At 40.7% G+C, this 27,562-nt stretch overlaps 1 protein-coding gene across 1 annotated transcript in view; it reads right to left on the reverse strand.

The window, feature by feature from the left end:
• The window catches only part of gli2a (GLI family zinc finger 2a), a 299,357-nt gene extending 274,908 nt beyond the window's left edge, over nt 1–24,449 (reverse strand). The window contains exon 1 of the mRNA XM_034187294.1: nt 23,933–24,449. The gene's annotated coding sequence lies outside the window, so the exon portion shown is untranslated. The remainder of the gene's footprint in view (nt 1–23,932) is intronic.
• Nucleotides 24,450–27,562: the final 3,113 nt, after the last annotated feature.

Genomic DNA, 27,562 nt, shown 5'->3' on the forward strand with positions numbered 1-27,562 from the left:
ATGCATCAGCCATTAGTCTGATTCAGAGACTGAACATCACTAATGGTTGTCACACGGGTAAACATTCAGGTCGCTCAAGCGGGAAGGAGACTATTGTCATAATATGTGGACAAAAGTTTCAAACAGGATGCAGGTTTTCTATAGGCGGACCTGAATACTGACCCTGAATGAGTGGTTTTTAATTTCATAGGTGTTTTTTAGGAAAGAAAACCTTGTGCCCTCCCCATTACTTATGTCAAGTCTGCTGTCCATTCTAAAATGTTACTTTTGCCCATACCTAAACATTCAAATTCCTCACTGAAACCCAGTGGGACTTGCTGCAGAAGATATGGAATAATGGACAACTAGCATCTGAGCTAATACAAAAGGCATCTAAAACAGGAGAGCGTTCCCAGTGGATGAGTTCATTCCACACCCCCTGAACCTGACCTTTCCTGCTCGTAACAGCAATATCCTGTGGTTGATCTCTTTGTCTCCCTCAACCAATAGAAAACAGATGTGGACCTCTTGATGGATGCAGTCCCAGTCAGTGAGGAATCCACTCTGCCATACAGATTTGGATCCTGACAAAGATTTACTTTTCTGCTTCCACACAGGAGAGTTCAGAACAAGAATTAGCTTGTGTCACAGGCTGTCAATATCAGAATTACAACACTTATTTTTTTATTGGTGGTCACTTGCTTTTAAGGAACCATAGTTAATTGGGCAACTGGCTTCTGAGCTGTTTCAAGGTCCATATGTGTGTTAATCCTGGATTTTTTTTTGTATTGACAAGTCAGCAAATAAAAGGTTTAAGACTCCATTAACCACTTGGACAATCTCACGTGCTCAAACAAAGAGTGTGTAACTATCAGAATTGCTCCACTAGTTTGCATGTGAATGTTACTGGATAACTCTGTTGCTTTCTCGGTGTAAAGCGCTGTTTACCATATCAAAATACCAAAACGCATAGACCATTTTGTATATATTGTTCAAAATGTGCATTGTGTTTATTGTTTGAACCTTTTTGTTGTACAGTATTTCACACAAGGCCTCAAATTACCTTTATAAAGTGTCAAAACAGTTGTTCATTATAGTTTGCTGTATGTTTTGAATAAATCTGTGTGGAAAATTATATTTTTCGCTTTATTTTTTCCTTGCCTTTTTTTGATTGTAAACCTTTATTACACTTATAAAACACAACAAAAACATATATATTCTGAAAGCACAGGTTGTCCTGAAAAAAGAGACATAAAACTTGATTGTGGGGTGCAATAACAGCAATAACAAAACATTTATGCCAGGCGAGTGAGCTGTCCAAAAAATGCCCTCGGACCCCAGTGGGTTAAACGCTGTGTAGAATTCCAGTCATTTATGTACCTATGGGCTTGTTAGTCAAAAAATGAGGTGTGGTTAGGTGCAGTACTAGTACATTGGTTTCGTCTGGCATCAGAACGTAGTTCTAAAATCCTGCTTAATGTATTTATGGTATTGATAGAGTGCAACACCCAGACATGCCTTACAGAAATGGGTTCATGAGACACATACACCCTGCTAGTATCCAAACTGAAAATGAATTGAAAGACATCATTCAGCAAAATAAGAGCACACACTTATGGGATAAAAAAAAAAACAAAACCTTACTACACCTCAGGGAGCCTTGGTAGCTGATTTCATGCTTCCTATGACCATTCGACACAGATGATGTGTTAACTTACCAGACAACCTCTCATTTGTGTTTGATTTTAAAATTCCAGAGTGCCTTGCACATAGTGCGCTCTGTCTTAAAGGGAATGATAGGTGCAAGTGACACTCTGCTTATTACATATTACTGTATTTTTGGGACTGTAAGTGGTGTTTTTGTTCCATTTACATCCAAGGCAAATGGAACACAGTCATCTTACCCAGTAAATGATTTTGGGCAGGTTGATCAGCAATAATAAAAAAAGGCATTTTGATGAAAAGCAATTATATTATTAGTGAAAATACCAACAACTGTGCATTTGATGAGATAATATAAGTGGATTAATTATGCACTAGAATGCAGGATAAATCAACAAAAATATATTGAAACTTTATGTTAAAGAGAAATTTGTAAATGTAAAAAAAAAAAAAACACTTAAAGAACTTTTACTCCTGATATACAGTATATTAGAGTATTTTTCAGGTATGGACTCAAGAATCTGAACACTTTTATTTTACTGACACTAATGGTTAAATATGACATCTGAATGAACTCCGTCAGACCACCTGCCGTCTGTGCCACATTGCGCAAACTGATTCAAATCAGCTTCCTCTCCGCAGCATTTGGCGCGAGTCGTTTAATCTAAATGCATGTTAGCGCTCGCTCCCGACTGCTTCAGCTGTCAATAATCTCAGCGGCTTTATGTGTGTGTCAGTTCCTGTGTTGAACCACTGCGGATTTGCATTGTAGCCAAATTTGGCCAAATCAAAGTTGGCATTTGCTGCACTCAGGTTTCACTGCGGTAAAACTTCCACATTGTTGCGGTGAACGTCTCCCTCCAGCAGAAGGGATTCTGTCAATGTGCGCCTGTGGTTGTGCTTTGGTAACCAGCTGCTCCTCAGGCCTTTAATAACAGGATGAGGGTCCTTCTTGTTGTCGGGTCAGTATATGTGCGTCGGCAGGTCACACCTTAGTAACAGCTGTCAAAGCAAATTCATCAGGTGACGTCTGTAAGTGCTGCATTTAAACGGCTTGGACAATTCAGACGAGGGAATTCAATGTAACAATGTGTTTGGGGAAATATGAAAATGACAAAATCAACTACAGGTGGTAAGTGGAACACATTATACAGAAATATAATAAGGCAAAGAGAAAAGCTGTTAAACATGCTCTATTTGAGTAGGCGGGACTGGAAGGAAGGCCTTATCCAAGGGCCTTAGGCCTGAAGTCATCAAGGGGAGTCAGAGGGGGCCTCCCTATTAAAATTTTGAAATTCTACATCCTCTGAGGTGATTTCTCGTGCGTTTGCTGAGCCAAAAGCGGTCACGTTACACAGAAAATATGTCTCATTTATACTACTCCAACATCCTGTGTTGCTTAGAAAGCCAAATAAAAGACCAGTGTTAATGGTGAACTCAAATGCACCCACAGACTATTACTGCTCTGGATATGTCATCTACATGAACAAAATGTAGGAAACGAAAACTTTTACATGGTTGTTGAAATATAATGCCCTGTGTTCCAGCTACTGCAAAACCCTTGAAAATAGAACCCAAATGATATAGAGTTTTTTTGTGTGCCGATACGATTTTAGGGAAGAAAAAAGTTTATAATACCCATATATCTCCCAGTAGATCCATATAAAATGATAATGAATATTTTAGGTTCAAAACCTTATGACAAAGTAATGCAAATGTGGTTTGATGTTTTGCAGTTTAAACATGAACTTTAATTATAAATTATTATAAATAGAAACAACAACCAACCAATGTACATCATGCTGACTTGGCTCAGATTGGCAGTTGCAGAGTCACATTAGTCACATTTTGCATAAAATAAACATCTTATCAACTTTGTCCCAACCTTGCTGGTGACATAGTGACCACTTGTCTCTTTTCAAGATAAAACAACCACTCTGACTGAAAATGAATGGCACCTGGTCGCTTTGCCTCTGTTTCTTGTCGCTAATGTGACCTAGGGGTGATGGGGGTCTCAGCTGTGCTTGTCCACATTGTGAACAATGCCACTGAAGCACCCTCTGCTGGACAACCTATGTAATGACACCATTTCCAACAGCCAAAGTGTTACTCCTGATCAAATAAGTCAATTATTAAGGGGGGCATATAGTTCAATTACAGTGCATCCAGAAATTTTCACAGCCCTTCACTTTTTCCACATTTTTTATGTTATAGCCTTATTCCAAAATGGGTAAATTCATTTTCCTCAAAATTCTACACACAACACCCCATAATGACAATGTGAAAAAGTTTTTTGAAGATTTTTTGCAACTTTATTAAAAAACAAACAAAGAAACAAAAAAACTAAGAAGTCACGTGTACATAAGTATTCACAGCCTTTGCCATGAAGCTCAAAATTTAGCTCAGGTGCATCCTGTTTCCACTGATCATCCTTGAGATGTTTCTATAGCTTAATTGGAGTCCACCTGGGGTAAATTCAGCTGATTGGACATGATTTGGAAAGACACACAATAGTCTACATATAAGGTCCCACAGTTGACAGTGCATGTCAGAGCACAAACCAAGCATGAAATCAAAGGAATTGTAAACCTCTGAGACAGGATTGTCTCAAGGTACAAATTTGAGGAAGGGTACAGAAACATTTGTGCTGCTTTGAAGGTCCCAATGAGCACAGTGGCCTCCATCATCCATAAAAGGAAGAAGTTCGGATCCACCAGGACTCTTCCTAGAGTTCGCCGCCTGTCTAAACTGAGCGATTGGGGGAGAAGAGCCTTAGTCAGGGAGGTGACCAAGAACCTGATGGCCACTGTCAGAGCTCCAGCATTCCTCTGTGGAGAGATGAGAACCTTCCAGAAGGACAAACATCTCTACAGCAATCCACCAAACAGGCTTGTATGGTGGAGTGGCCACTACTTAGTAGATGTCACATGGCACCCTGTCTGGAGTTTGACAAAATGCACCTGAAGGACTCTCACACCATGAGGAACAAAATTGTCTTTTCTGATGAGACAACAATTGCACAATTTGGCATGAATGCCAGGTGTCAGGTTTGGAGTAAACCATGCCTAACATCACTAACATCACTTTGAGCATATGGAAACAGTTAATCAGTGAAATCATCTGGTGGAGTGGATGGTTGCAAAGAAAACCTGCACCCTCTCAGCCCTTTCTGGAACAAGTTGAATACCCCTGCTATAGACCATAGCATGAAGTGGATGAGAGTCTACGACTCCCCCGGAAGAGACACCAGTACATCAGATTCCTTCCCCAGCCAAGACCAGCACTCATTTACAGCTGGGTGGCCTGGGATGATGCAGATCAATGGAACCCCAATCTGAAGTCTGGCTAACCAACTCCTGTGTCTTTTTTTTTTAAACCAGACTTTATCGATGTGCTACATTCCTGTGCAGCATAGTCACAAGTGTATCTTCCAAATGTGGAGTCTGTCTTTATTTTTGGACTGCTTTGCAGCACCATGACCACCTGTTGACACTGAGTCCAGTCTGACATCATTTCTCACATGAGAAATGATGAGGATAAAGACTGTATTGCATGTAACACAGCAGTTACAAACCATGACTAAATCTAATTTTGGAGGCGATCCAGCGAGAGAGATGATGGTGATGACGACGACGATGACGATGGTGGCAGCAACAGACATGCTCTGAGGGAGGAGGAGAAGCTTTTTGAAGCTAAAGACAACCACATGTCTGTACAACTGAGCTCAAATCTGAGTCTTTCTCTCTGCCTCTTGTCTCCAACTTGTATCTGAGAGGAGACTGTGGCCTGGCACCGAGTCAGCATCATTTGGAACATAATATCCACCATCGTATGGAAGCGTAAGAAGAGCTGCCCAGCCGCCCCGCCCTTTAGGGCGAATCGACTTTGTAGCTACGGGAGGGCTCAGGGTAAATCATAACTTACAACTTCTTGCCCTTTCCGCTCCAAATCCCACAGTTACGAGCACAAAGAGACAAACCCGTTCTCCACCACCATGTTTCCTCCTCTATATGTTGGCTGCATTTTGTTGTCGGTGGCCCCTGCATAGACCCCAATCACTGCCTATGCATCAGATTAGGGCCTGAGGCAAACATCGCAAACAATGGCGCATTGTCTGCGAGCCTGTGTCAGTCTATCTGGACCGCTCACACTCAGCCTGATGGCTGTTTGCAGAGGAAGTGATAATGATACAGTGATGGGAAATTGTGACCTCTGTACTTTCCCCCTCAGATGTTTCTCTGACAGCACTAATAGCTGATAATCTTACACTTGTCAGTTAATTAAAGATAATAGATGAAAAAAAAGGTCTCATATGACCCCACCCCCACCCCACTCAGTCGTTGGATGGCGACTGGAACAATTTGCTATGATTACAATAAAGACAAAAGCAAATTTAACTAAACATAACTATCAGTGTTTTATACCTAAATTCAAAAAATAAATTTTGTCAACTGTTTTGCTGTTGGCTGACTTGAACTACTTGTTTTAGCACTAGTTACTTGTAACAAAAACAAGTTATGTTAGTCAAACTGCAACAAATGTTGCACAATCTTACTCATGTATTTTAATGCTCAGTATGTCCACTGTGTGATTTACTTTAACCCTCTGAGGGTCCATTGGATGGTGACCACCATTGGTTTTAGTCAAATTTCTATTCATACATCAGCACCAGAACATCACAGAGACTTCATTCATCCACTTCCTGAAATGCCAGTGTCACCTCTTGTTTCAGTCCCTGTTGTAGATGATCTTTGATTTACAGCCAATCCTAGAGGCCAAAGAAGGTCACATGGATATGTGTCTCTCTGGCTGCCAGAGGCTGCAGGTAGAGTGCAGTGTCTCTCTGTTAATGATTCAAACGCCACTAAACACTCATAAATGCGAAAAGAAAGGTCCTATCAGCTTGAGAACTTCAATTTTTTATTTAGTCTTAAGCATGTCTGCTTTGTGTTGTGAAACACTCCTGGTTCCATGCCGGAGCTGAGATTCATATTTAATAATGTTGTCATGGCCTGGCAACACACTTCCACATCATCCCTCCTACAGAGTTTAGATGGTGATCAAGTAATAATATGCATATTATAGTGGTGAGATCCGTTCAGCTCTGACACATGCAATGGTGCATTACTGCGCATGAGACCATGGGAAGGCACAGATGCCTGTGGTATCACAGATATGATGGCACAATATTTCATGTTATTTATGTCACCCATATGAAGAAATAGACATATATCTGTATTGTAAGGTCTATTATGGATATTACAGCCTGTTCAGATCTGCAGAAGTGTGCGCTGCGCAGTGGCACACGATGCTTTCAGTTTGATTGTGCACTGTTCACACCCACTGCACATGATGTGTGCATGCCACATACATGTTATTACATAACAACATTTCCTTTGCCCTCCCTGGCCGGGGTCCAGTGGAGGTGGACATACGTGGCACAACACGCCGGCAGGCTTTGCTGTGACTGATCAATCTCAGAGCTCAGCCGTAATCAGATCCTTTCAAATGCTGTGATGATGCCATCAGAATATGTAAACTGCGATCAGATGGCGCAGAAAACTACACATAGACCACTGTCAGATGTGCATCCTATCTCGACAGCGCCAAGAGTGTTTTGAACTGTGCAACACACTCAGGACAGCTGAGTGAATGGCTGCTTAGTGACTGCTGTCCGTCTATCTTCAGATGGACAGCGGATATTTTTGTGAGGCAGTTTCCACTTTTCCTCACTGAAGGCTATTTATGGTCATTTCTGGATAGAGTGAAGACAGAATACGTGTAGCTGGAACTGGGGAGTGATTTTATTTTACAAATATAATTTTGACTGTGCCACTGAAAGTTCATAGTGGTTGGAGCTGTTTTACTGCACTGCACATATTTTTTGTAATTTATTTATACATTATTTTGAAGTTTTTTTTCATATATTACACCACTTTTGTGATCTGAAGACTTTCTAACAAAATAAATTTCAAAATACACATTTCATATTTTCAGGTTTCAAGCCAGATTATTTATTTATACAATTTCTATCACATATTCTGAAAGCTCGGCCTGTTCTGAACTTTATTTTTGGAGCATGTTTTTTGATTGAGGAAACAGTGTCTGGAGGAAAACTCAGACATGGAGTGAACATGGAAACTCCGCACAGCACGACTATGCAAGAAAGAAACAAGTGAGGGAAGCCAGAGTACCCTGAAGGAGTTACAATCTTCTGTGTCTATGACTGGTGAAGCTGTGCATAGTGCACAGCTTCACCAATAGTTTGCAATTCCAAATGTTGAATGCATTATTTTTAAATAATGAATAAACCTAACTGTCTACACTACAAGCATGTCACCTCCACTGTGGTGGTGGACAGAGGCAAAATTCCAAAAATGTTGTCACTGTCCAAAGATTGTATTTCCATTGGTGTCAAATCTTAATGCACAAAAGCAGTGCAAAGTTAATTTTAACAATTTTTCTGCAACTTAATTTACATTAAACAACCTGGTGGGATTGCTAAGTCATGCAGGAATTTTCTGTTCCCATATCAATTTTTTTTTTTTTTTTCTCCTAGCATTTTGGAACAGAGAGTTGATCCTAGGTCACTGAGTAAGGGGTGGTCTTTTAATAATCTCAGGACAAATGTCCAAGAAAGAGAGGAACACCTGGCCTGAAAAGGCAGGTTGATCCCAGACAACTAAGGGAGAGAAGATCAACTGAACGAGCTGCAGGACCTCTCAGCTGCACGCTGACATTTATTTTGTGACATCAATAAAAAGTGACCCTGTGAGTGAACTTGTTTCACTTTACGACTGCAGCATTTCATTCCTTGACGTGAATAAACAATCAGCTACTAAACAGCAACAGCACCTGTTTATCTGTAAATCAGCTCTGATTAATAGACTGTCCCTGCACAGTTACACACGTTTATAGCATGTGTCCTCTCCCCTTGTGTCCTTCACTCCCAGGTTGTCACAAAAGACTGAAATATCACTGCTGTTTCAAAGAGTGATATTTAGTGCAATGGTCAGTCAGAAAGAGAACTGATGCAAAATGTATTTATTTTATTTAAAAATTAACAGCAGAGCACACACTGTGAAGAATAGTACATTCTTTTGACGTCTCCCTTTCATAGTCTGACTAATATGGATTTTTTTTGGAGGCTGATACACTACTGATATAAGGGAGCAAAAAATTATGATACATATAACTCAAGAAAAATATAAACGCAACACTTTTGGTTTTGCTCCCATTTTGTATGAGATGAACTCAAAGATCTAAAACTTTTTCCACATACACAATATCACCATTTCTCTCAAATATTGTTCACAAACCAGTCTAAATCTGTGATAGTGAGTACTTCTCCTTTGCTGAGATAATCCATCCCACCTCACAGGTGTGCCATATCAAGATGCTGATTAGACACCATGATTAGTGCACAGGTGTGCCTTAGACTGCCCACAATAAAAGGCCACTCTGAAAGGTGCAGTTTTATCACACAGCACAATGCCACAGATGTCGCAAGATTTGAGGGAGCGTGCAATTGGCATGCTGACAGCAGGAATGTCAACCAGAGCTGTTGCTCGTGTATTGAATGTTCATGTCTCTACCATAAGCCGTCTCCAAAGTCGTTTCAGAGAATTTGGCAGTACATCCAACCAGCCTCACAACCGCAGACCACATGTAACCACACCAGCCCAGGACCTCCACATCCAGCATGTTCACCTCCAAGATCGTCTGAGACCAGCCACTCGGACAGCTGCTGAAACAATCGGTTTGCATAACCAAAGAATTTCTGCACAAACTGTCAGAAACCGTCTCAGGGAAGCTCATCTGCATGCTCGTCGTCCTCATTGGGGTCTCGACCTGACTCCAGTTCGTCGTCGTAACCGACTTGAGTGGGCAAATGCTCACATTCGCTGGCATTTGGCACGTTGGAGAGGTGTTCTCTTCACGGATGATGCGAAGGAGATGTGTTGTACTGCATGAGGCAAATGGTGGTCACACCAGATACTGACTGGTATCCCCCCCCAATAAAACAAAACTGCACCTTTCAGAGTGGCCTTTTATTGTGGGCAGTCTAAGGCACACCTGTGCACTAATCATGGTGCCTAATCAGCATCTTGATATGGCACACCTGTGAGGTGGGATGGATTATCTCAGCAAAGGAGAAGTGCTCACTATCACAGATTTCGACTGGTTGTGAACAATATTTGAGGGAAATGGTGATATTGTGTATGTGGAAAAAGTTTTAGATCTTTGAGTTTCATCTCATACAAATGGGAGCAAAACCAAAAGTGTTGCATTTATATTTTTGTTGAGTATATATCTGCTGATATGGCAATGATTCCGAACATTTCACTATCAAACACCGTTATATAAAGGCATGTAATTCCAGACTTGATGTTTTAGTTTAACTGTGAAATTCCTTATAAATAACTATAAATACAACCAATGTACATCACGCTGCCTTCATTCACATTGGTTGCCGCCATGTCACATGGCTCAGCATTTGCAAAAATAGACTTCTTGTGTATTTTGGCCGTGCCTAGCTGGCGGCATAGTGACCACTTGTCTCTTGTTGCTGTAAAACACCCACTGTGATTGAAAATTGTTGGCAGCTGGTCACTTTGCATCTGTCTCTTGTCACTAATGTGACCTATGGGAGATGGCTTGACATCACTGCCATTAGATCATCCTCTGCTGGACAAACTACATAATAACACTATTTCCAACAGCCTAAGTGTTTTCATTTTTTAATTTGGTAAAATAAAAGCTTTCATGCCTGGAAAAATAATGAAGGCACAGATATGCTCGTGACAGGCTCGTATCGGCCGATATTATCGGCCGACTGATATATCAGTTGGCTCTACTCCCTTTACACTTGGGGACGCCACTACAGACCCAACATGTATCTGCATGTTGAAGTGGCACAACTTTTATACTGGATACCCTTCATGAAGTAACTCCACATTACATAGAGAATGTAACGGGCAGTCTTGAACTGGAAACTTTCTCTTTTGGAAGCAAGTGTACTAACCACTTGGCTACCATGAAAACCAAAACAATAAAACTTTAGTGGTGGAAAAAAGCCAACACCTTTCACTGCGCTCAGTGTTCCGAACCCGACCCAAAGAGTTTTTCTTGTGTTGAGATAATGAAATCAGCCTAACCATCCCCCTCCTGACACATCGCCTGACCTCTCATGACCTGGGCAGGGACTCTCCAGAAGAACTCAAATCTATGAAGAGTATTGTTCCTTTGTAACCCAATAGACAATGATGATGTTCCTGCTGACATGCTTTTGGGAAAGTGGGATTCCGATGAGTCAGTATGTGAGTTTAAGAGTGTCTAAAGAGTTCCAATAAGATAAAAATGTAGACCGTTGTACTGTGGTGATCATGAAAGAATTACTCAACATAATCAAGTCATTCAATAATTATAAATGACTGAGAAATATTTTGAGAGACAAATATCCTTAGGAACTGGAGCTTTTATAAATTCAAACAATGTTGCTGCATTTCAACCAGAAGAGCCTTATTACCTCCACCAACAACGTTGGAGGATGTTATGTTATTACCCCTGTTTGTTTGTTTGTGAACAGCCTGGAGTCCACAGTTTATATCATTATGATCGATCGATCGATCGATCGATCGATCGATCGATCGATCTATCTATCTATCTATCTATCTATCTATCTATCTATCTATCTATCTATCTATCTATCTATCTATCTATCTATCTATCTATCTATCTATCTATCTATCTATCTATCTATCTATCTATCTATCTATCTATCTATCTATCTATCTGTCTATCTATCTATCTATCTATCTATCTATCTATCTATATATATATATATATATATATATATATGTGTGTGTGTGTGTGTTTGGGGGGGGAAAATAAGTATTTGACCCCCTGTCAGTTTTGCAGGTTTTCCCACCTACAAAGAATGGAGAGGTCGGTAATTTTTTATCATAGGTACACTTCAACTGTGAGACAGAATCTAACAAAATCCAGAAAATCACATTGTATGATTTTTAAATAATTAATTTGCATTTTGTTGCATAAAATAAGTATTGATCCCCTAGAAAAACGGAGCTAAACAATTGGTACATAAACATTTGTCTGCCATTACAGAGATCAGACATTTCCTGTAGTTCTTGACCAAGTTTTCATACACTGCAACAGAAATTTTGGTCCACTCCTCCATACAGATCTCCAAATCTTTCAAGTTTGGAGTTTCAGCTCCCTTCAAACATTTTCTATTGAGTTCAGGTCTGGAGACTGGCCAGGCCACTCCAGGACCGTGAAATGCTTTTTATGGAGCCCCTACTTAGTTGCGCTGGCTGTGTTTTTGGGGTCACTGTCATGCTGGAAGACCCAGCCATGACGCATCTTCAAAGCTCTTACTGAGGGAAGGAGGTTGTTTGCCAAAATCTCGCAATACATGACCCCATCCATCCTCCCTTCAATACGGTGCAGTCGTCCTGTCCCCTTTGCAGAAGAGCACCCCCAGAGTATGACATTTCCACCCGCATGCTTCACGGTTGGGATGGTTTTCTTGTTCTCATCCTCTAAACATGGTAAGTGGAGTTGATTCCAAAAAGCTCTATTCTGGTCTTATCTGACCTCATGACCTTCTCCCCTGCCTCCTCTGGATCATCCACATGGTCACTGGTGAACTTTAAATGGGCTTGGACATCTGCTAGCTTGAGCAGGGGGACCTTGCTGCCCTACAGGATTTTAAACCATGACAGCATCATGTGTTACTAATGTAATCTTTGTGACTGTGGTCCCAGCTCTCTTCAGGTCATTGACCAGGTCCTCCTGTGTAGTTCTGAGCCTTCTCAGAATCATCCTTACCCCACAAAGTGAGATCTTGCATGGAATCCCAGACCAAGGGACATTGACAGTCTTCTTGTGTTTCTTCCACTTTCTAATAAATAATCATAACAGCTGTTGTCTTCTACCAAGCTGCTTGCCTATTGTCCTGTAGTCCATCCCAGCCTTGTGCAGGTCTACAGTTTTGTCCCTGGTGTCCTTAGACAGCTCTTTGGTCTTGGCTATGGTGGACGGGTTGGAGTGTGATTGATTGAGTGTGTGAACAGATGTCTTTTATACAGGTAACAAGTTCAAACAGGTGCAGTTAATACATGTAAAGAGTGCAGAATAAGAGGGCTTCTTAAAGAAAAAATTAACAGGTCTGTGAGAGCCAGAATTCTTGCTGGTTGGTAGGAGATCAAATACTTATTTTATGCAACAAAATGCAAATTAATTATAATAAATATATATATATATATATATATATATATATATATATATATATATATATATATATATATATATATATATATATATATATATATATATATATATATATATATATATATATATATATACTGAAGATTCAGTAGTGATTCAATTTTGAAGGTCATAGGTCTAAGGCCAAAGTCAGGAAAAATCTCTATCTTTAACACTGAAAGAATGTTCAAAAATTCATAACTCTGTCAAAAAAGATCCAATTTCTTTCATATTTGAGATCATTATGTAGGATGGTATGTTACAGCACATATTGTTGCAGGGCATATATTGTCGCCACAACGATATATGTCGATATTCAAAGGCACGGCACATAATGTCGCCGGCATGTCATCCCAAGCGACAATATAAACTAACAATCAAGGCACATATCAGAGCAAGAAGTAAAACTTGATATTTAACTATGAATTGTTTTTTTTTCTGTCTGACACACTCACTCGCTCTCACTACGTCCGCCAAGAATGTAATAAAATCATTGGCATTTATTTATTTATTTAATATGCTGCTTAAATTCATCGGGTGGTGTTGTCTGATCTGAGATCATAGCCCAAAGGTGGCGTTTTATTGCTTTTTGCGAGTGTTGTTTGTGCACAATTACTTCTTACAGAAGTATTTTTTGTTTTGTTCTTCCCTTTCTTTTATTGTTGTTTATGCACCAATGACACCAGATTAAATTCCTTATATGTGAGAACTTACTTGGCAATAAATTCGATTCTGATTCTGATATTGACTGATATTATAGGACGACCAATATCTTATTCAGACAAAATTAGATATATTTTCTAAAGATGAGATCATTTTTTAGTGTAAAACTTTATTATTTTAGGCAATAAAAAAACGTAGAGAAAAGATAACAAATTTCTTGAAAATCCTTTTTTTTTCCAGTGATGATTTACAAACATTTTCCCACCTGCAACCGTCCTCTGCTGCTTTCACTGAATGACAGCTTCTCTGGTGATTGATGAGGTCAGTGACCCTGCAATGAGCCTGCCCGTAATTTTACCACACTGCCCTTGAACTGGCTTGTTAAACGCATGTCAGCCTGCGCTTGGTTTTACAGAAGACATATGACTTGTTCTTTTGGGGACAGGCTCCATCCAGTGTGACCCAGGTTTCTGTGGCGCAGTTCGAGTGCCCACTTGTCGCTGTGAAGAGCGCTCGCCACCTCTTAAGCCTGCCCCCCCCCCCCCCTCCCCCCATGCTGGATATGATGTGATCCTATTTAACCTCGCATACTTGAGGGGGGAATGAAGAGCTCATCTCAAAGAGAAAACAACAGCCATTAATAAACGCGGGGTTGTCCTGTGTCAGTTCCATGGCACAGAGGTGGAACTCAATGAAGCACTCTAATGTAAGCAGTCATCTCTCTCCTTTCTGTCCTACTCGCTGGCCTCCACTTTTCCTTCAGCCTGAAGTGCAGGCTGACTTTGAATGATCGCGGGGCATCACTCAACACATAGGTGCCTTTTATGGCGCTCTAAATGAGCATTAAAGTCCCATCAGTTCATCGTGCACACAGGAGAGAGCCTGAGTCCTGCTCTGTGAGCATCAGGCCACACATTGCATGGGTGGTTTTCAGGGTATAAGGCTATGAATTCATCCACAAAATCAAAAACAAACAACAACAAAAAAATCAGTGAAAACTGGTTGATCATTTAAAGCTACACTGTGTATGATGTAGTGGCAGCTAGTGGTGAAGTTGCAGATTGAATTATACCACCCAGATCACAATTTTAACACTCACTTCTTTGGGGACAGGGACTGATACTCCCTTGCCTTCTCTTGTGACAAGCAATAGATTTGATCCTCTATATTGTTAGATATATTTGTGTGTTTATATATCATTTTATTATTTTGTTTTCTATTTGTTTTGGCATTTCATATTTACTTTACTTAAATGGTTATATTCTTAGTTTGGAATATTTTTAGTGCATGATTTGCCTAAATGTGCATATTGAACTGGGCAGAACCAGTTTTACCACTTAGAGATTCAAGTTACAATATCAATTATAATATGTCCCGTTATCGGGCGGGTTATGGGCAGGGGCTGGACCTCCCTCTAATGCCCACGGGGATCAATAAGGGAAGGATTTTGCAAAATAAGGTCTGCCTTTGTCTCGCCCATGTTGTGTTTTATAAAAACAGTTTTCGTCTTTTGTTTCAAGGTTCTGAACGGCCGGATCTCCTGCGAGAGAGAAGTTCTTCAGAATCCAGGACTGCTTTTCACTGTGACTTTGAATAAATTTAAATTGAAAAATAGTTTGATTCTGTAATTTGTAAGGGACAGTATCACAAGAAGAAATTAACAATGTCATAAAAATTAATGCAAAATGTAAAGCATGTTCCTTCTGGATTACTGTGCGGAGCATAGCGGCCTCCATGAGAGGGTCCACTCCTGCGTAGATATGAAGACCTCACTCTAAGCTTATAAAAACACATGTGATCAGATGGTTTATGAAAGCTATGTTCCAGTTCTAATAATAAATGCCCTAAATCTGAAATACTGCAGCGTTCAGTCGAGTATGGGAGCATGCACTGGTGCTACACTTGACTGCATCTAGCACGTGAGGGTCGTATCTCATTGGGCTGTGACTCAGTGCTAACGGTATTTGCAGAGGGAAGTTGTGAAATGTCGCAAAACACTGCATTCTCCTCGCACGAGTCACAGGGTGTCGCCCACGTTAGGGTGGTCCTTATTTTGTAAAGTTTTGAAATTTAATACTCCGACCCCCTGAATAGGTTCCAATTGATGAAAAAAACATTATGTGCAAGAATCTCTTCGTATTCTCTTTGTATTCTCTCGTATACGACGGCTAAGACCAAGCTTTACTAAATTTAAATAACTTTTGAATGATATGAGATAGAAACTTACTTCTTTTTTGCTGAAAAGTTAACACTGCGGACTTTCAAGCCAGCCATCGCCCATCTTTGTACTCCTCATAGAAGCTGTGTGATGATGTGCGCAATGTGAGTGTCCAATCGGAATTCGTTCACTGTCACATGGGTTTCCAAAATCCAATCGTAGGGCAGATTTACCTCACGTGAAAAGCCAAAGATCATTTTCAGGAGTGATATGCTACTAGTTGGCCCATTTGAATAGCCCCCTGGGTGCTCCAATGAGTACATACTATTCGTACATACTCAGTGCGTCCTGTGCCATTACACACAGCGAATGTGAAAGCAGGAGCACACGGAGAGCCTCTGATGACAATTTCACGTGCTCATACAAAGAGTGTGTAACTATCAGGATTGCTCCACTAGTTTGCATGTGAATGTTACTGGATAACTCTGTTGCTTTCTCTGCGTAAAGCACTGTTTACCATATCAATGGACAACAAAACGCATAGACCATTTTGTATATATTGTTCAAAGTGTGCAATTTGTTTATTGTTTGAACCATTTTGTTGTTCAGTCTTTCACAAAAGACCTCAAATTACCTTTATAAAGTGTCAAAACAGTTGTTTATTATAGTCTGCTGTGTGTTTGAATAAATGTGTGTGGAAAATTATTTTTTGCTTTATTTTTTCCTTGCCTATTTTTGATTGTAAACCTTTATTTCACTTATAAAACACAACAAAAACATCTATATTCTGAAAGCACAGGTTGTCCAGAAAAAAAGAGACATAAGACTTGATTGTGGGATGCAGGGAGAGCTGTTAACAGCAATAATAAAACATTTATGCCAGGCGAGTGAACTGTCCAAAAAATGTCCTCAGACCCCAGAGGGTTAAGTAAATTTATAGAGGTATCTCAAAAGCATTGAAATTTTTGCTATTTTCATGCTATATAACGCTATACTAGCTAAAGCTGGAAAATCACCTCTGAAAGCCATCTTCAATTTCTAACTGAGCACCAGGAGGATTCATCAGGACTTTTAATATGTTGTTTGGATGGGTTGGAGCACCATTAAGCTTTAGTTTGTATACCATTATATATATATATATATATATATATATATATATATATATATATATATATATATATATATATATATATATATATATACAAAAATATTGATTATTGAATTATTGATTATATGATTGATTATATAATTGGTTTTGCTCCCATTTTGTATGAGATGAACTCAAAGATCTAAAACTTTTTCCACATACACAATATCACCATTTCCCTCAAATATTGTTCACAAACCAGTCGAAATCTGTGATAGTGAGCACTTCTCCTTTGCTGAGATAATCCATCCCACCTCACAGGTGTGCCATATCAAGATGCTGATTAGACACCATGATTAGTGCACAGGTGTGCCTTAGACTGTCCACAATAAAAGACCACTCTGAAAGGTGCAGTTTTGTTTATTGGGGGGGGGGGGGGGGGGGGATACCAGTCAGTATCTGGTGTGACCAGCATTTGCCTCATGCAGGTGCAACACATCTCCTTCGCATCATCCTGAATAGAACAACCTCTCCAACATGCCAAACGCCAGCGAATGTGAGCATTTGCCCACTCAAGTTCGGTTACGACGACGAACTGGAGTCAGGTCGAGACCCCGATGAGGACGACGAGCATGCAGATGAGCTTCCCTGAGACGGTTTCTGACAGTTTGTGCAGAAATTCTTTGGTTATGCAAACCGATTGTTTCAGCAGCTGTCCGAGTGGCTGGTCTCAGATGATCTTGGAGGTGAACATGCTGGATGTGGAGGTCCTGGGCTGGTGTGGTTACACGTGGTCTGCTGTTGTGAGGCTGGTTTGATGTACTGCCAAATTCTCTGAAACGCCTTTGGAGATGGCTTATGGTAGAGAAATGAACATTCAATACACGAGCAACAGCTCTGGTTGACATTCCTGCTGTCAGCATGCCAATTGCATGCTCCCTCAAATCTTGCGACATCTGTGGCATTGTGCTGTGTGATAAAACTGCACCTTTCAGAGTGGCCTTTTATTGTGGGCAGTCTAAGGCACACCTGTGCACTAATCATGGTGTCTAATCAGCATCTTGGCATGGCACACCTGTGAGATGGGATGGATTATCTCAGCAAAGGAGAAGTCCTCACTATCACAGATTTAGACTGGTTTGTGAACAATATTTGAGGGAAATGGTGATATTGGGTATGTGGAAAAAGTTTTAGATCTTTGAGTTCATCTCATACAAAATGGGAGCAAAACCAAAAGTGTTGCGTTTATATTTTTGTTGAGTGTATATATTTCATCACCTGGAAACTATTCAGGGGATCAGAGTATTACATTTCATAACTTTTCAAAATAAGGACCACGCTGGCCCACGTGTTGCTAGAATTTTGTACTGTTCAAAAAATCTATGTGACAGATTTTCTCTCTACTGTGATGTGGGTGGCCCTTGGAAAAAAAAGAAAAAGAAAATTTTTGCCACTCCTAAGTGGGGAGTGTGGGAGACCTGCCCCAGAAAATTTTGAAACACTACATGCAATGGGGCAACACAGTCTCATTTGAACATCTGTGTGATATCATGGGATCACTTCCGGGGACAACCTGCTGTTGCGCAACATAAACCCAGCATCACTTCACACGCAAAGATGGTGGACTGTTTAGTTTTTGGCTGCAATCATTGAAGCAGTCGCAAAAAGTGCAGTTTTATCAGTGCCCAGTAGAGAAGTGAAAAGCAGGCAAATGGGAGAGGTCATGCCGGTAAGTGTTAGCCGACACACCGAGCCTTCTCTTGCCTGTACAACCTCCCCGACATGTTTGCACTCTGGGTCATAAACAGACTGCAACACATGTCCGCTTTCCACCGCATCATCACTTTTTCTTTGCATTTCATTTTGTTTGCCATGCAATTTGCCAAAAACCTCAGAGAGAGTGCCGTGTTTCTAATGGGGACAGATGAGGGCTGTCCCCGGAAGTAGAAGTACTGCGTCATATTTGAACCTTTTAGTGCCCACCCTCAAATGAGACTGCGCTGCCCAACTACAGTTCTTTTCTAACCAAGGGCTGCAAACAGAACCCTTCTTGAGACTTCACAGCACAGACAAATATGAAGAAAAACATAATCCACTATTTCAAATCACTGAAGTGTTCACAGATGACTACCCGCTGATACAGAGGTGTAAAAAAAGAAGATTCAACATAAGATGAGACAAAAGAGATACATCAGTATTGAGCCTCTGTTAACCAGTGTGCTGTGCAACTTGAAGACAGGTTACATTTGAGTAGATGACACCACCTTCAGTTTTTCCATCCTGCAGAGTTGCAGAAGGCAGCAACCTCAACATGCAGTCAAAGTCTGGGTTCCATCAGCACGACATTTACAAACCTTCCCCAGCACTGCTTCAAGTACTGCATGAGGCCAACTGCTTCCCCCGTCACACAAAGCCCAACGAGCCAAGGGTCCATCTGCTAAAGTATAGTGTACTTGTAGTCAGTTCCATAAGTATTTGGACGTGATGTGTGGGTCATTTTGCCTCTGTGCTCAACCGCAACTGAGTGACAATGAAATAATCAACATGTGCTTGTAATTAGAGGTGGGCGGATCGATCCTAATATCGATAATATCGATACCAACGCTGGTATTGATACTGAACGATCCTCGTGTAAAAAGATCGATACTCAAGCTTTTTTCTCTCCCGCATGCACTGACTGCTGCGCACGCAGATTCATCAAAGTCTACTCTCTGTCTGTAAGAGCAGCGCTGCGCTGTGTCACACAACATGGAGCAGCGCACCCTTGTATTGTGGTTTGTCAGCCCTCTACCTCATGAGATTTTTGTTTTAAGGAGTGTTGAGTGATATTTTTTAAACAAAAATGTTGATTGTGATAATATTTTGTTGTCACGTACAATGTTTGGCGAAATTCTATCCTAGGTCTTTTGGATCCTTTGGATTTATGAAGTTAAATATGAAAAAGTATCAGTATCAGTATTGATATCGGCGATACTGGGCATGTATTTACCTGGTATTGGAGCAATACCAAAATTCCCGGTATCGCCCACCTCTAGTTGTAATGTAAATTTTCGGCTTTAATTCAAGGAGTTTAAAAAATATTGCATTAACCATTTAGGAATTAAGACTCCTGTTTATACAATTCCTCAATTTTCAGAGGCCATAAATGATTGGACAAACTGCCTCGCCATCAGCAGATGTTCCGGGTTAAGGGATGAAACATCTGTGAATGGTTTTTCCCTGGCCTGATGACCCCATAGGTAGCCTGTGGGTGTGGCAGGCCTGCTGTAGAGCCTAGCAGGTATTAATACCTACCTGTGATGTTTAATACAAATCACTTTTACAGCCACTTTTCTTCAGATAAATCAGAGGATGACACATGAACTTGCAAAGTCAATTAATATGTACTGGACTTCATTTAAATCAATCAATAATGAATACAAAGAGTGTGGTACTGTTTGGTAAAGCTGTCTGGAGTAGGCAGTTTTATAGGGTGTGTGGTTTTATTCATTTTAAATGCATCCATGCCCTTCCGATATCAGGAAGGACATGTTTTTAAAGTAATAATGTGCAAGTCTTGATGTAGAGTTGCATGAAATCTAAGCATTTGTGTGAGAGCTGCAACAATTAAGTGACAATCAACTCTTAATTAATTATTCTAATAATCAACCAATCATTTTGAATGTTTTTTTTTTTAAGATAAAAATTCTTTGAGTTCAGCTTCTTAAATATGAATATTTCTGGTTTATTTTACTTGCTGTGTCACAACTATCCGGCAGTAAATTGAATATCTTTAGCCTATGGACAAAACAAGACCTGGATTCTGGACAACACTGATTGACATTTTTCACAATGTTTTATTACACTTTATGAAGCTCACAATTAATACTAATTGTGAAAATAATCAATCAAAATAATCAATCAATTAATTGGTCATGAAAATAAATCATTAGTTGCAGTGCTACATGGAAAGAATCAAGCTGAAATATCAGGAGTTGATGACACAGTGTGTGCAACATGTTTTTATCCAAGTAGCTGTCCTGGAGTCCTGCTAAACCAAGCATGAGTGGGGCCAGGGTGCTGCGAACCCACTGAGCTTCTGGGGGAAAAAAAATGGGGGAAAAAAAACAACTTTTCCCAACTTTTGCTGAGCGGTGTGCCTGACTCAGCACGGCCATGCTGGAGCTGCTTGAGGCAATCAAATGAGGATGCCGGGTACCGAGAGTTGTGCCTGACATCTCAGTACCTAAAAAGAAGGTGTTCTATTTTATTTTAAAATATTATTTGGACATTGGACACCTTGCTTTCATTTAGGGCTGTCATTCATAGTGTTCATTGCTTTTTAATAAATGAAAGCAAGGTTACATTTTTGTTTTCAGTAGTGATGTTTGTCTGTTTTTACTGTTCCAAAAAAAAAAAAAAGAAGATCCGTGACTACAGAAAGTGAGATCCAATCTGAACCATGTGTTTTGTGATCCGTTGCACCTTCAAACTCTCACTGTCCTCACGCAGCATGTCATGGCTTTATACAGTACTTAACCACTAAATTCCAGCACAAACATTTTTTCCACCCAGCAACCAAGGCGTCGGGCCCCTCCACCGCATCCCGTGTGAGCTGGATCCGCTTATGGGTGCCGCGGCGAAGCGACAGCTTCTGAATGGCTTCATTGGTACAGTAGTGTCTCAGCCCGCTGAATGAGAGACAATTTGAGGTTGAAGGCTTGTTTTTTTTTTTTTGTCCCTCTCAACTTTTGAGTTTACTCAGCAGGAGTGGGTCGTGGTGGTGGTGGTGGTGATGGTGATGGTGCTCCTCCCCCTCCCTCCTCAGAGTCACTCAGACTTTATCCTCTCCTCCTTACCCTCATTCTCCTCCTCCCTGTCTCTGTACGCTAGACTTCATCGGTATTTGCTTTCAAAAAAAAAAACCTGCCCTCCTCCTCCCAACTCCCCCCCCCACCCACCACCATTCACCCTCCGCCACACAAACTGGTCCCTCTTTTTCCAGTATTAGCTTCATTAAATTTTCTGCAGACTTCTACAAAAAAAGGAGGAAGAAAAGGAAGCAGATCAATAAAGTGGGGCCTGTGCGGAGTGTGAAAAAGGGGGGGAGGCCGCACAGAAGACAACATGGGGGCCGGGGCCGTGGAGATGAAAGTGACACGGCCACTGTGGGTCTCTGAACGCAGCAGAGCCGAGCCCCCATCTGATGCTGAATGAGCTGAATAGGCTCATCCATTCTTTACTCCTTTCACTCTGCGTAGGCCCAAACTGTTGGAACTCTTCATTCCTCACAATGACCAAATGCACTGAAACTTTTTTCTTTTTCTTCTCATGCAAATCACCTCAGCTCTGACCGGGGTTATCGTCATGTGAAGCACAAAACACACACACACACACTGCACCTCACCGACTGGGCCAAACACCACAACTGGTGCTGTTTGGAACTTCTCTCATCTTTTGAAAGTTGACTTTGTCATTATTATTTGAATTGCTTTTTAACTTTCATCCAAGAGGTTCTGCTTTCTGTCTGTTTAGAGCTGACGTCTGCGTAATGTAGGGGTCAAAATGAATCCCGGTTAGAAGAAGAACACGTTATCTGGATTCAAGAACCACTTTTGTAATAATGAGTGAGCGGGAGGGACATTTTCAACTTTTTTTTTTTTTTAAGTCAAAAACCACTGTATAAATCTTAATAAAAACCAAACATCACCTGGTGTGTAATCAGTTTTCATGCCAAGTGGATTTGCACAGTGCAAATAGAAGTGAGTATAGTCAGAGTCAGTATTTACATTTGCAAGTAAAAAGGCAGGATTCTGCCGAAAAGCATGCATATCATAAAACACAATTTGCAATAAAGTATCAAAAATCTACTGTTGCAAACTGATGTCGCTCTGCGGCTTTATTTGCATGATTTCTCTGCAAGTTTCTGATCTACATGGATCATGGTGGGTGATTTGTTAAAAAAAAAAATCAATAAATTTACACACTCTAAAAAATTAATCTGCCGTCTCAACGAGAAAAAAAATGATGCGACAATTTGCATACATTTTTTTAAAGTTATGTCAACTTAACGAAACTTATTTCAACTTAACTAGAGACGTTTTGTGGCATGAACTCAATTGAAAGTTTGAAATACTAAAAAAAAAAATCTTTTTCAGTTTAGATGGGGATCTGCATGCAGAGCTGGTCCTTTTATTATTTTGGATTAAACATGGTGACACATGACTTTTTTCCGACACATTCTGCACTGATCTTGATGAAACCTGTCAAGTTAAACACATTTAAACAGTGTGATGTAAACTACAACAGCAATGTTAATCCTGGGGAATCAAATCAAATCAAATCAAAATTCAGATTGTGCAGACTTTGCAGAAACACTCATTTTCAAAGTGGCTTTCTTGTTAGATCTGTCAGCCCCCTCCACATGTAGTCAAAATTAAGGGGGAAAACGTGGGTTTCATAAGTACATACATGAGTTTGGGGATCATTAGCAGCAGGAAAAGCCAAGCGCAAATATAGCTGCTTAAGGGCCCCACAAAGGCGTCAAGTGTTTGTTGACTGCTCAGTCTGAACAGCAAACAGTAAACTTTGAATCTTTCAACAATAAGTACACAACTCCCACAGACTGTCAGTTAATCTGTCCGTGCTTCTGCTGCTGCTGCTCAGCAACATTTGTTTTTTTAACTGGTTAAATTAAGAGACATAAGGGACTCCTCAAGGGCCACATTAGTTTTTTTTTCCAGATTTTTTTTATTCATATCTTATTTTATTAAATCTGGAGGCTAAATTTATGTTAATGTTGTGATGTTCTGAGTTGGAGAAGAAAAAAAAAATCTACTTTTCAAAAACGTTTAAAGCTGCGTAAAGGCGCCGCGCTTTTTTGCGCATCTCTTCACATATGGATCAAGTTGCAGAACAAAATGTTTGGGATTCCAATGTCAGATCGGTTCAAAGTGCAAAGGAGATTGTTAAGCTGTCTCGGAGCCTCATCTGCCGCTGACTCGCAAAAGCGCACATAAAGAAAAGAAAAAGAAAAAAAGCGGAAAAAGACAAAACGCACAAATGTGGGGAAAAAAGGGGCTGCTGTCAGCATCACCGTAAAGTTTTCTTACCTTCTCCACTGTCTCTCTTCACTTCTTCAGGTCAGTTTTTCTCTCTGTGTGTCCGACGAAAACTTTGGGATTGCTGAACACTAGGACCGAGCTGGCGCACGAGTCTGCTGGAACTCCATGAATCGAGTCGGGAAAAGTTTTAAGAACTCTACGCAAACTCTTTATGGCATTTAGACCAACAAAAATACTGAACAGACAAGTTTTTTTGTGTTCTTTTTTGTTATCTTTAATCCATTTCTCTTCCAGCTGTGCGCTCTTGAGTGCGTCCTTTTGCGCGCGTTCTTCATCAAAGCGTCATGATGGACAAAGCCTGGGTTTTTAGTTTTGCGCGTTGAAGGGGCGACCTCGCGGCTTCGAACCGACAGTTGTTCCGCAGACATGCGGTGGTGTTGAGATCTTCAGACTGCCGATCTGTTTTCAATCCGGCCCCCCTCTCCCCTCCCCTCTCTCTCCCCGCGCTCCCTGGTGAGTTGGGCCATTTGCTGCACCAGATGGGCCGGGCTAACTCTATCCAGCAGCTCTCGTTCGGGGGAAAAAAAAAAAGGAAAAAACAAACAAACTAAAAAAGTTAGATAAAGTTTCATTTATTGTTCGATTTTTCACGAGCTTTGCACAGGACACAAGTGAGAGAGCCGCCAGAGTTATGCGCATCCATTTGTATAGTTCGGAAGTGTGTTGAACAGGAATTTTTAAATTCAGTCACACAGAGGATCATCAAAAAAAAAAAAAAAAAAAAAATCATCAATTAATTCATGCCTGTTATAACATGCTTGTTAAGTGTGAAAAAGTGCAGAAAAAATTAAGTCACTCATTCTTTTCCATTGGGGTCAGTTTCACTGTGGCAGTGGATCATACAGCTCAGTCCACACTTCCCTATCATCAGTCAAGTTCTCTAAATCTTCCTGGGGGGGGGGTCCGTGCCATTCGAGGCAGCTGGGGGATATAATCGCTCCATCGTGTTTCTGGCTCTCTCCCAGTTAGACGTGCCTTTAACACCTCCATAGGGAGACGACCAGGAGGTATCCTCACCAGATTCCCAAACCACTTCAGCTGGCTCCTTTCGATGTGAAGGAGCAACGCAAGCTCACGACAGCTCGTGACGGCATGACAAAAAGTGATTTAATCTTTTAGTTTGTGATACTGTCAAGAAGTGTAGGTTTTCCTGATAACATCACGAAACATTTAGGGTTGTCACCCATCCCTTAAAATACAGAATTGTCCTTTATTTGACAATTAATTGTTGCGTCCCGTATTGTTCTGTATTTTCATAAATGTCCCACACACACTCACCACTCATCAAAACTGAATAATGAACAAAATAAAACACAGGAAATATTAAGGGGTGCCAATGTTATCTCTCTACCTCACGTCGGGTCCTCGCTACAGGACCCGAAGGGAGGTACAGCAGATAGACCTCAGAGTTTCTCGTCTGCATCTCCGTGTGCCCACCTTTCTGGTTCTGTCACAGGTTGCCTGGTTGCTTGACATGTCTACACCCGAAACTCCACCACATCCAAAGAAGAAAAAACATTTGCAAATGTACAGACGTGAGTGGGAAGAGTCAAACCCCTGGCTTGACAGAGTTAGTGGCAATGGGTACAAGGCAAACTGTATGTAAACAAGTATGTTTTTTTATTATTATTATTTCTGCTTAAAGTAAAAATGACCTAGTTTAAAGATTAAAATTATTGGTCTGTTTTCCTTAATATTTATGTTTATTATTGCCAACTTCAGTGACTGCACAGTTTATCATTAACAGTTTCATGTTAATAAAGCATTTAAAGCTTTAAGTATGACTAAATGCTTCTTTCAAAATTAAATATACCACTCACTTGGGTGGTGGTAGTGACCCTGAGGAGCTGTGGTGGACATGCTTTATTTTCATTTCTGAATGGTGGCAACCCTATTTATGATCCATTCATCCATTTTCTATACCCGCTTACAGGGGGCTGGACCAGCCCAGTCTCACATTTTTTTTTTTTTTTTTTGTGCCCCTGTCACGTGTAGTGCCCGCATTTCATGACACATTTTTTAAAAATTTGTTATTTATAATCTTGCCCTCCTCCAAACTCTAACCATAACCATAGTGTAAGTGTGTACCCTCCCCCAGTGTTAACCATTACTCCCCCAGACCCCCCTTTCACCCCACATTTGTGGCCACCATCACAAAATGAATTTGTGCTCCCGTTACGAAAAGCGCCCCATTGTCGTAACCCCGCCACAAACTCATAGATTAATGTACTTTTCGTTCCCTAGTCCCACAACCTGCCATGAGACTGGGTTGGCTGGATCGTATACTAACAGTCACAGGCCAGGAGGCAGGGTACACCAAATCTGATGACACCTTACTGAATCAGTACAGATTCAGCTACAATTTGGTGTTAGTTGAGCATCTCTAGCTTTATTTGTCACCTCACACTGACACATTTTCTATTTTCCCTATATTTTTGCATATTCTGGATCACCAGATCCGGAATCCAGATCCGATCATCACCAAACTTTGTTGTTTGATAGAACATTTGACTATGTTACACCCTAATTTTTTTCAAGCCTTTCTGCCTTGTTTTTGTGGAGTTAGAAACTAGAATGTCAAAATTCCCCCTATCCCGCAATGGTGAAGAATCCTTTAAAAAATTCCTGGATCCGGATCGTGATCCAGATCACCACTAAAATTTAATCACTTGTTCCTCTTGTCATTTCCAACTATTCCACAAAATTTCATCAAAATCTGTTCAAAACGTTTTGAGTTATCCTGCTGACAAACAGACAAACAAACAAATGCGACCAAAAACATAACCTCCTTGGCGGAGGTAAAAAGAAGGTGTGGTATATTCTGAGCCCCTGCTGGATATTCCAACATCTCACCCTGTCCCTGAGTGTAAGTCCAGATACCTAACAAAGGGATCTAATTTTTGCCACTTGTATCTAAGACTTTGTTCTTTCGGTCATTACCCAAAGTGCATGACCGCAGGTGAGTATAGGAGCGAAAATCGACAAGTCAATCAAGAGCCTTGACTTCTGGCTCAGCTATTTCTTCACCACAATGGTCCAGTACAGCATCCACAGGAATGAAATAATTAAGCTTTTAAATGCTCTGAAACTGGTGGTCCATGGGCCACATACCAAAGGTTTACAGTCAACTTCGTGCCTTGTAATGTAGAGAAGAAATATAACCATGACATGAGAAATGCTGACAAAGAGTTTTGTTACAACAACAAAGATGCCAACAAGGACAGTGAAAAGAGTGTGTGTAAAATAGCAAGCAAATGACAAACCATGCTACCAAGATGGTCAAGATGATAGCAATGATTACAGAAATAGGATTTAAAGAGCTGGGGTATGAATATGTAGACCTGGCTTTGATTCGCGCTCATGCTACCTTTGGACAAGACACTTCATCTCCATTGTCCCAGTCCGCCCAGCCGTAAAAGGGTACTGGCCATAGCTGGGGAAATAACCTGCGATGGACTGGCGTACTGTCCAGGAGGAGTCGTAGACTGTCGTCTGCATCATACTACAGTATAGTTTCCAGATAGAAGCACCAGCACCAACGGGGAGGGTCCACTGGTCCTAACCTCTTTATATTATTTGATGGTGTATATCACAACCCCAAACTGATTTTAAAGTTCA

This window comes from Thalassophryne amazonica, chromosome 14 (genome assembly GCF_902500255.1).
Source record: "Thalassophryne amazonica chromosome 14, fThaAma1.1, whole genome shotgun sequence".
NCBI classification, from domain to species: domain Eukaryota; kingdom Metazoa; phylum Chordata; class Actinopteri; order Batrachoidiformes; family Batrachoididae; genus Thalassophryne; species Thalassophryne amazonica.